Source organism: Fukomys damarensis, unplaced genomic scaffold (genome assembly GCF_012274545.1).
Source record: "Fukomys damarensis isolate Sample0158 unplaced genomic scaffold, DMR_v1.0_HiC HiC_scaffold_36, whole genome shotgun sequence".
Lineage (NCBI taxonomy): Eukaryota > Metazoa > Chordata > Mammalia > Rodentia > Bathyergidae > Fukomys > Fukomys damarensis.
Window position 1 is genome coordinate 19,614,592 of NW_022900948.1, and position 10,291 is coordinate 19,624,882.

Genomic DNA, 10,291 nt, shown 5'->3' on the forward strand with positions numbered 1-10,291 from the left:
CACATTAGGAAAACAGAGCAAGTGCAATTAAACAACCTGATGCTGAACCTCAAGCTTCTAGAAAAATAACAGTGGGGCAAACTCAAAGCTCATACAAGGGAGGAAAATATAAAGATCAGGGCAGAAATCAATGCAATGGACACTAAGAGAATGATACAAAAAAAAAAAAAATGAAACCAAGACTTGGTTTTGGAAAGAATAAACAAAAACGACAAACCCTTAGTCAATCTTATCCAAAAGAAAGAAAGAAAAGGCCCAAATCCATGCAATTACTAATGAAAAGGCTGAAATTACAACAGATCCAACAAGATCCAACAGAAATCCAGAGGATCATCAATACGTGCTTTGACAACCTATACTCCAATAAGGTGGAAAACACAGAAAAAATAGACAGATTCATCAATACTTATGAATTACCACAGCTAAATAAAGAAGACCTAAAAACTCTAAACAACCTAGTATCAATCAATGAAATTGAAAATGTAATTTAAAACTGCGAACTACGAAAAGCCTGGGCTCTGATGGCTCACTGATAAATTCTACAAGAAATTTAGAGAGAAGCTATTGTTACTATTGTTTAAACTCTTTAATGAAATTGAAAGGGAAGCAATACTTCCAAATTCATTCCTGGAAGCAAGCATTACCTGCTCCCCAAACAGAGAAAGACCTAACCAAAACACAGAACTATATGCCAATCTCAATGTTCAGGCCAATCTGAACATAGATGCAAAAATCCTTAATAAGATACTGACAAATCGAATGCAGAAGATCACCAATAATATCATACACTCTGACCAAGTGGGATTCATCCCAGGATGCAAGCAGGGATGGTTCAACATACACAAATCAATAAATGTAATACATTATATTAATAGAGCCAAGGACAAAAACCATATGATCATTTCAGTAGATGCAGAGACAGAATTTGACAAAATGAATAGCGCATTTATGATAAAAAAAAACCCTCCAAAAATTGGAATAAATGGTTTCTATCTCAATCTGATAAAAGCCATCTATGAAAAACCAACAGCCAATATAATACTAAATGGTCAAAAACTGAAACCCTTCACCCTAAAATTAGAAACAAGACAAGATGTCCACTATCACCAGTCCTGATCAATATAGTTCTGGAAACATTAGGCACAGCAATTAGGCAAGAGAAATAAATAAAAGGAATAAAGACAGCAAATGAAGAAGTCAAATAGTCACTATTTGCATATGACATGATACTTTATATAGAAGACCTGAAGAACTCCACCAAAAGTCTTCTAGACTTAATAACCAAATTCAGTAAATAGCTGGATACAAGGTCCACACACAAAAATTAATAGCTTTCCTGTGCATGAAAAACAGACTCACTGGGAGAGAAATGGGGCAAACAATTCCTTTCACAATAGCATCCAAGAATTGAAATACCTAGGAATCAACCTGACAAAAGAAATCAAAGACCTCTACTCTGAAAACTATAGCACTCTGAAAAAAGAGATTGAAGAGGATAATAGAAAATAGAAAAGACATCCCTTGCTCCTAGGTAGGAAGAACATAATAAAAATGGTCATACTTCTAGAACTGTTATATAGATTCAATGCAATCCCAGTGGAAATCCCAGTAGCATACTTCACAGACCTTGAGAAAACAATCCAAAAATTCATTTTGAAGCAGAAGGTACCTAGAATAGCAAAAGAAATTCTAGGCAACAAAGACATGACAAGGGGCATCCCAAACTCCAACTTAAAACTATGCTACAAAGCTACTGTGATAAAAGCAGCATGGTACCGACAAAGAAACAGACTTGAGGACCATAGGAATGATTAGAAGATGCAAAAACAACTCCAGACACAGCCACCTCATTTTTGATAAAGGAGCCAAACACCCTCATGGAAGGGAAGATAGTCTCTTTAATTAATAGTTCTGGCAAAACTGGGTTTCAACTTGCCAAAGATTAAAACTAGATATATATCTCTCACCACGTACTAAACTAAAATTGAAATGGATTAAAGATCTAAACATTAAAACAAATACTAAACCAGCTGGAAGAGAAGTTAGGTAGACCTCTTGAAGACATTGGCATAGGAAAAGACTTTATGAACAAGACCTCAGTTGCATGTGAACTAGCACAAACAATCAACAAGTGAGATTTCTTCTTGTTAAAAAGCTTCTGCACAGCAATAAAAACCACCAACAGCGTGAAGAGACAACTCACAATGTGGGAATAAATTTTCACCAGCTGTTCCTCAGACAAAGGTCTACTATCTAGAATATAAAAAGAACTTTAAAAAATTAAATCTCCCAAATTTAAAGACCCAATAAAAAAAAATAGACATCTGAAATGAACAGACACTTCTCAGACAAAAAAGGAGAAATAGCAAATAAACATGAAAAAATGTTCCACATCACTGGTCATTCGACAGATGCAAATGAAATCAACGCTGAGATTCCACCTCACTCCAGAAAGAATGGCCGCATTGATGAAATCAACCAATAATAAATACTGGTGGGGCTGTGGGGAAAAGGGAAACTTGCTCCACTGCTGGTGGAGCTATTCCATGACTGGGTAGCTCCTCAAAAAAATTAAAAGTATTATACCACAGTGATATATATGCAACCATATTCATAGCAGCACAGTTTGTATAGCTAAAACTTGGAAACAACTAAAGAAAATGTGGTTTTTTGGCTGGGCATGGTGGTGCATGCCTGTAAATCCCAGCACTCAAGAGGCTGAGGCAGAAGGATTGCTGTGAGTTTGAGACCAGCCTGGGCTACATAGTGAGTTCCAGGTCAGCCTCAACTACATAGTGAGACCCTGTATCAAAAAAGAAAGAATATGTGTTTTTTTAATATGAAATGGAGTACTACTCAGCCATAAAGAATGAGAAATTAGAGACATTTATAGCTAAATGAATGCACGTTGAGGTGATACTCCTAAATAGGACACGTGTAAATGCCAAATAGTTTCTCTGTTTGAGAAACTGAAAGTGTAAATAAGGACTAAAAGGTAAAATATATAATGTGAAATAGGGGGAAAGGGGAAGGGAAAGTGGAAGGGCTGAAGGAAAGGAAAGAGGGGAGTGGAATTAGTATGAGAAAATGAAAAATGGAAAGAGAGTTTTTGTAAATAGGGTGGGATAAAGGGGTTGAAGGGAGGGCAGGGAATGGGGGAAAAGAAGAACCAAAACAATTATGTAAAGGTACAAATTTCCAATGATGGATATCATTATATTGTATCCCTAAAATGTAACAATAAAATTAATTTTAAAAAAGAAATGTAATGTTCAAAGTTAATCATATTCCTAATAGTCTCTTGTTCCACTGCTTCAAACTGACCGGTGCAAACTCTACTTCTCTCCTCTCCCCTCACATCACCTCTCCTCTGTGCCTCTTCACTAGCAGATTTCCCCTACAAACTGAATTGCTTTGTCCTACTAGACAGTATAACCCAACTCACCTCTAATTCTTGTGCTTTCAAACAAGGAAGTTTACTGGGCTGCCAAGCAGGGTCACCAGTTGTGCCAGTAACAACCCACCCATAGAAACCTTGAGATTACCTTGACCATGTTCTACTTCCTTAAAAGATACTATTGGTGTTACATCACAATCACCATTTCTATTTTAAGTCTATTCCAAGTTGTGTGATGAGGGTCCTAGGAAAGACAAGAGAAAGTTTGGAAGAGTATTTCAATGAAAAATGGCCTCTGAAACTTTTGGGAAGAATCAAAATAAGACAGCTGTGAACAGAGTCAAGAGTATGCTGTGTTTTCTGTGCTGAGACAAAATATGCAAGTGTGTGGGCATGTGTGTGTGCGCGCGCGCGCGCGTGTGTGTGTGTAAGATGGAGGAGGATGCTGAGCTGTGATAAGGAGCCCAGAGTCCTTCCTTTGCTCTGTTTCCTCCCCTTCCTCTTTGCTTTAGTCCTGTAGAGGTGAAGCAGAACCAGAAATCACCAGAGCAAAATTCACAAGGGAAGGGCATTCCCTCTATTCTGATGATGGAATGTTTTCTTGAGCTAGACATGCCCAGGAATCAAATGTCATAGATAGCAGTAGATAGCAGGGGAAGCACCAGAACAAAATACAAAGGAGGGTAGATTCCCTGTAGAAGGTTAAATACAGCTTTTCTTCCACACTCTTGATTTCTCTTAGTATTTTTAATTGCTATTTTATATTTTAAGCAAAAAGAATTTTTAATCACTAGTGTGAAGGTTACCGATCATCTTTAACATTTTGCAGTGGTGATTTCAAATTGAAATACAAGAACGTTTAACCTATATGTGTAAACCACAAAAATTGCACAATTTGTATTTTGTAGTTTATACATGCATACATATTTCATTATTATCAGAAGAGTAGAAATTCATTTCAGTGATTTTATTTCACTTCTTGACATGTTTTATCAAGATACACTACCTTTGACTTGCTGATAAATAAGAAAGAACTGAGAGGAAAAGGAACTGTATTATCAGCCAGCTTTCCATTCCTGTGAAAATACCTGAGAAAAAAACAACACAACGGAGGAATGTTTTAAACTCACAGTTGTAGACGTGTAAGTCCATGGTCAGCGGCTCCACTGCTTTTAGGCCTGTAGAGAGGAAGAAACATGGCAGAAAGGTGCTTACTTCATGAAAGCGAGGAAGCAGAGAAGGAAGAAAAGAGAGACACAGAGAGACAAAGACAGAGCCTGGGGACAAAATGTAGTCTAAATCATACTGATAACCCATCCCTGACCCAGTCAGTCCCTTAAATTAGGCCCTATGGCCTCTTTCATCAACTCCTAATAATGTCAGATTATTAATTCATCAATGGATTAATCCAGTGATGAAGTTTCAGCCCTCATGATCCAATCCCTTTCCCAAAAGTCACGGTTCCTCTTAAAACCGTGACTAGTAGTATGATTAGGAAAAACCGTGTTTTCTTTTTAAGATGTCTTCCTTGAAAGACATGTCTTGCAGCAAATCAATGTCTACAAGAAATCCAGAACCCTGCTGTCCTATCAGATCACTCTGACTCTATGAATCCTGTCATTGTCAACAAACACCCTGAAAACCAGAGTTCAGCTCAAAAGAGTTTGCTTAGAGGAGAGGTGGTCTTTTACCCTGGTGACCTCTTGTTGCAGTGTAACTACCTGCTGGGAACATAGCTCCAGGGGATACTGCATAGCAGCACTTCCTGTTGGCCAGCCTTGGACAACAGGAAGCAGGACAGGGGAACTAGGAAATGGGGTGTCACCTGGTCTCACATGCACCGTCATACTTGAAAACCAGAATAGTAAAGGTAATGATTCACCATCCTAATATGTGTCCAAAATTAGATATATATGAGTCCTAGGTTTTTTATTTGTTGGACTTGCTTTTTGTGTCATTTTTTTCTTCCTTCTTTCTTCCTTAATTTAGGTGAGGAGAGAATTCTGAAAAGAAGCATAAATCAGATTGAAGAAATAGTGCTATAATAAGCTTGGTGGAACAACCAAATACACAAGAGTATTAATTAAAGTCCTAGTTTTAACAGAAGAATCTTTAAAAAATATAAACATCCATTAGTATGAGATTTTAAGTCATTGTGTGAACATTTACACAAAAGGTTACTATAAAGACACAAAAAGGTACGTATGTACATACATATGCCATCCTCATATATAGATAGGGGAGTTAAAGAAACCACATTACAAAACGAATTGTATGGTATTCTATTTTTGTAATATTGAGTGTGGGTTCCCATGCAAAGAGAAGAAAAATTAACCAAAAATTAACAGTGGTAGTTATCTCTGAGTGGCGGTATCACAGATTAAAACTTTTTTATTTATATTTTTCTATATTGCAGTGGTTTCTCAACTTAAGTACTACATTAAAGGTCTGCTAAACATTGGAGTGCCTGGCCCACACTAGGACAATTAAGCCAAAATTGTTGGGATGAGGCTCATGTGCTGGTAATTTTTAAAAGGTGCCCCGGATGACTATGATGTGCAGTGAAGGGTGAGAACTTGTGCTATTTTGTTTGGTTTTACAATCCATGATCATTTTTAAAAACCAGGAAGAGGAGGAATGTTATCTTCAATGTTCACGTGTATGCATAGGCCTTTGCAGACAAAACTAAGGATAAAGTTAGTAAAAATCTAAAGGAAAATAAGAAGTGGCCTAATTAATCATGGAAGCTGAATCCAGGAAAACCTGGCTTTAATCCCGGGTGTTTATTACCACCTGGAGCGGTGACTCTGAGGAACTCATTATCATCTAGTTGAATGTCATTTTCTCCTCTAGTAAAGGCAGGGACAAAAATATCTGTCCCTATAGAATTGTGAGAATTTAGTGACATACGTGAAATAAATTGGCAGGTATAATACGGATGAAGGGAAAAACAGATAAAGGGTAGGAGAAAAAATAAACGTTGCAAGGCAAAATATGGCTATTATAGAAATGTTAGGGCTTTTAAAATTTCTCATCATGCTTTCATTCCTGTAATAAACACTTTAGTGGAGAGCCCATCCAGTACCAGGTATCATTTTAACGGGAGAAGACCTAAGGATAGCTTTACTCTCAAGGGGCTCACACGTGTAACAGTATGATGAGCTAAAATACATGGAACAAGGAGTCCTGTAAGACGTGTCCCCAGTGCCTCCTCTGGAGAAGGGCAGACGACGGTGGATCGCATGGGTTGCACAGACAGGGAGGTGCTACAATGTGCTCTGTCCTCTAGAGGGAGCTCGAGGCTTTTCCCTCCGGCCTCAGGAGCAGAGTTTCTAGAGAGAAAAGTAGACACAGGGAGTAGAAGTAGCTGAGGTGCCTCCCGACTTGAACGTCTTCTTTTTAGATGTTTCTACTTGAATTGAGCCCCTCGTTTAACCCGTGATGCGGGTGCTTTAGGGAGACTCTGGTGTCCCTGCCACTTGGAAATATTGCTCTTGGGAGACTAAGCAACAACAAGAGTGAGAAGGGTAGGCAGAAATAAAACTTCTCTAGGACTCTTGTTGTAGCCCAGCTCTCAAGGACAGATGTCATCATGATTTGAGTGCTTTTTTTTTTTTAAGTGTAACTTGTTATCTGTGTCATACTTTGGTGATGGTGTTTCTCAAGGTATTGAGGCGGTGGCAGGATGGAGTGCATAACTTTGGCACCCAGGCTATTTATCAAACTTCCTGCAACCAACAGATCTGTCTTCGTTAATGTTTCGTGACCATGTACTCTAGAGTTGAAGTTTCAGTTTCCTCCTGACTCCCACAAAACTTAGTTTAGAAATTTCCTAAAATTGTTTTGTCCTAGTAGCTGTATTTCATTGGAAAACAGTTCTCCGTTTCTTAAATTGATTCCTTTGTTTTTTGTTCTCCTGTATCTTTTTTTAATCATTCATAAACATTACTATGTGTAGGAAATTTGGAGTTGTTTTTTATTGTCTTATATGAAAAGTAAACATAGAGTCTTGCAAAGTTTGTATAATGTCCAAGTGGAGGGACAGAGGACATAATTTTGATTGTAATATAATTTTCCTTTGCTAGTTTAGGCAACAAACTATCTAGGGATAGTATAGAAGGAGCGGGGTACAAAAGCAGCTGTGACGGGAAATTTATTTGTATCTCAAAGAAGTTTAATTTCTTTTTTTCTATGTAATTGGAAGTTGTCTTGCCTATGTTTTCATTATTTGCATGACAAGGATGACGACCTTTTTAAGTATCAGTTTTCTAAAACAGCCCATCACAGTGTATGAGATTGGGCTCCAATGTGCAGTGAGACCAAAGAAAAGAGACATATCCATGTTTGCACAGAGTACAATTTAGGGCGCCTTACTCACAGAAGTATGGTCCTGGATTGCAGCAAGACCAGACAGATCCCTGAAGTATAGGTCAGAAGGAGAGCTGTATATATTGCTCAATAGTGAATCTTTCTAGTTTGGGATTTTACTGGTTTATCTTAAACTAATATCAAAGAACCAGGCACATTTCTGGAGCCAGTGTCCATGGTATCACTCTGATGGTTTTGTCTATTTATAGTTTGTGGGGAAAAATATAGTGGGGTTTCTCTGGGGTAATGAGAGCCAAGGTGGTAAGCTGGGTATTTGTCAAATACATTTGTCCTCATTGAAGGCATGATGACAGTGAGTGACACCGGGAAAACCTACTAAATATGACCTCCAGTAGCAGGTGAGCTGTCTCAAAATGACTGCAGGGATCCAGTTATACCCTCTGACCATCTTTTGCTCCTCTCTCATCTTCAGCCTAGACTCTTAAGTGAATGAGTAAGTTATGCTGCTGGGTTCTAGGCTTCTTAGTTGTTCCTTTTCATGACTGGGTTGCAATAGGCAGTACTGACCACATTTTTCAAACTAGTCCATCCCATTGGCATTGCATCTTGCAAATTTTCCCCTAAATTTGTAATAAGTGACTGCCCCATTTCCTTGATTTCTAGCAGAAATGCAAGTTTTCTGTCTACTTTTATATTTTCTGATTATGACAGAGGGAATCTGGATGCTTGTAGTAGAGAGTAGATAAGAATGTTGATCTCAGTGTTGTGCTCAGAGCTTTTTTCCTGAGCCTCAGCAGAGGATTCAGAAACTTTCCACCCACCACAGAGAAGGAAATGCCAGCTTCTTACTGTGGCCTAAAAGAACATCTTTGTCCCACCTCCTCTCTGACTAGTCTCCCTTTTTCATTGCACTCCAGGCATCTCTACCCTCTTATTTGTCCATAAAAAAGCCAAACTTGTGTCTACCTCATGACCTTATAGCTACTTATTATGCTTTCTGCCTGTGATCCTAGACTACAGATTTTTACATAACTGATTCATATCATTTATGGTCCCAAGTAAATGTTACTTAGAAAAAGCTTCATAACATGTGCCAGAAATAGTCCACACTCTGATGTCCCTGAACAGCTTTGCTTTATCTTATAACACTTACTGCCATCTAAACCCACATTCCTTTTGAATTTGTTTACTTTTCACAAATTTTTCTTGCTAGAATATTAGCTTTATGAGATGAGGGACTCCTATATGTCTTGTTCTTTGCTGTGTCAGAAGTAGAGCTAGGTGCTCAGTAAAATTGTGAGTGAATGAAAACCAGTTTATATTTTAAGAGATAAGCTGGGGTCTAGCTATAATAACAGTATCAAGGATTGTATGGAATCTGGGAAGAGACCAATGCTAGGTATGAGGTTTTGGGTTTTAGTGTATTGTTTCTTTAGGGAGATTATGTCTGAACTAGCCCTGCTGCTGAGACCACAGCTGATTGTTAGATTTATAGAGTGTAACCCTGTACACCCCTTTCCACAACTCTTGCTGAGCATCTTAAACCACACTTTTAAATATTTTTAAATTGGAATATATCTTTTGATCAGTTTATCTCTGATGTATATCTCTTGCTTTTTTAAAAATATAGACAGACAAAGAAATATTTTAAGAAACAATAGACAAGCCAACAGATAAAAGTACAGTGGGGTGATAAGTAACCCAGAACATCACCCCCACACTCTGCTGATGTGAAGTTTTAAGAGATCTCCCAGAGAATAATGCAAAACTTAATGAAAAGAGGTGAGCCTGTTCTTTCCATCTTTCCCTGGTGCAAAATTACCATGTAAACGTCTCACTAAAAAACAAGTTTATAATAAAAAACAAGTTTATGAGATATAATGAACTCCATATATATGTGAAGTACAAAAATTTGGTAAGTTTTGACACATGTATACATATCCAAAACCATAATATCAATCAAGGTATAGAACATTTTAGTCCTTTTAAAGTTTCTGGATGTATCATTGTAAAGTTTTCCACCTTATTTCAGCCACCATCCTCATCTCCAGACAATGCTAATGTGTATCAAGTCCTTGTAGTGATTAGTTTACACCTTATAAAATTTTACATAAATGAAATCATACAATACATACTCTTTTATCAGTGTCTTCCTTCTCTCAGAATAATTATTTTGAGATTTCTCCTTATTATTGCACCTACCACTATCCATTCCTTTTCATTGCCAAACAGTATCTCATGGTATGGATAATCCTCACGCTGTGCATTTGTTACTGATGGGCATTTGAGTGGTTTACAGCTCAGAAGCATGATTGCACCTACCACTATCCATTCCTTTTCATTGCCAAACAGTATCTCATGGTATGGATAATCCTCACTCTGTGCATTTGTTACTGATGGGCATTTGAGTGGTTTCAGCTCAGAAGCATGAGAAATAAAGCTGTATGCATAGTTTTGATCTTTTGAGAAAGGGTCTCGCTATGTAGTTCAGGCTGGCCTTCAACTCACAACGATCTTCCTTCTTCAGTCCCCCAAGTGCTAAGATTACAGCACTTAGATCACCAC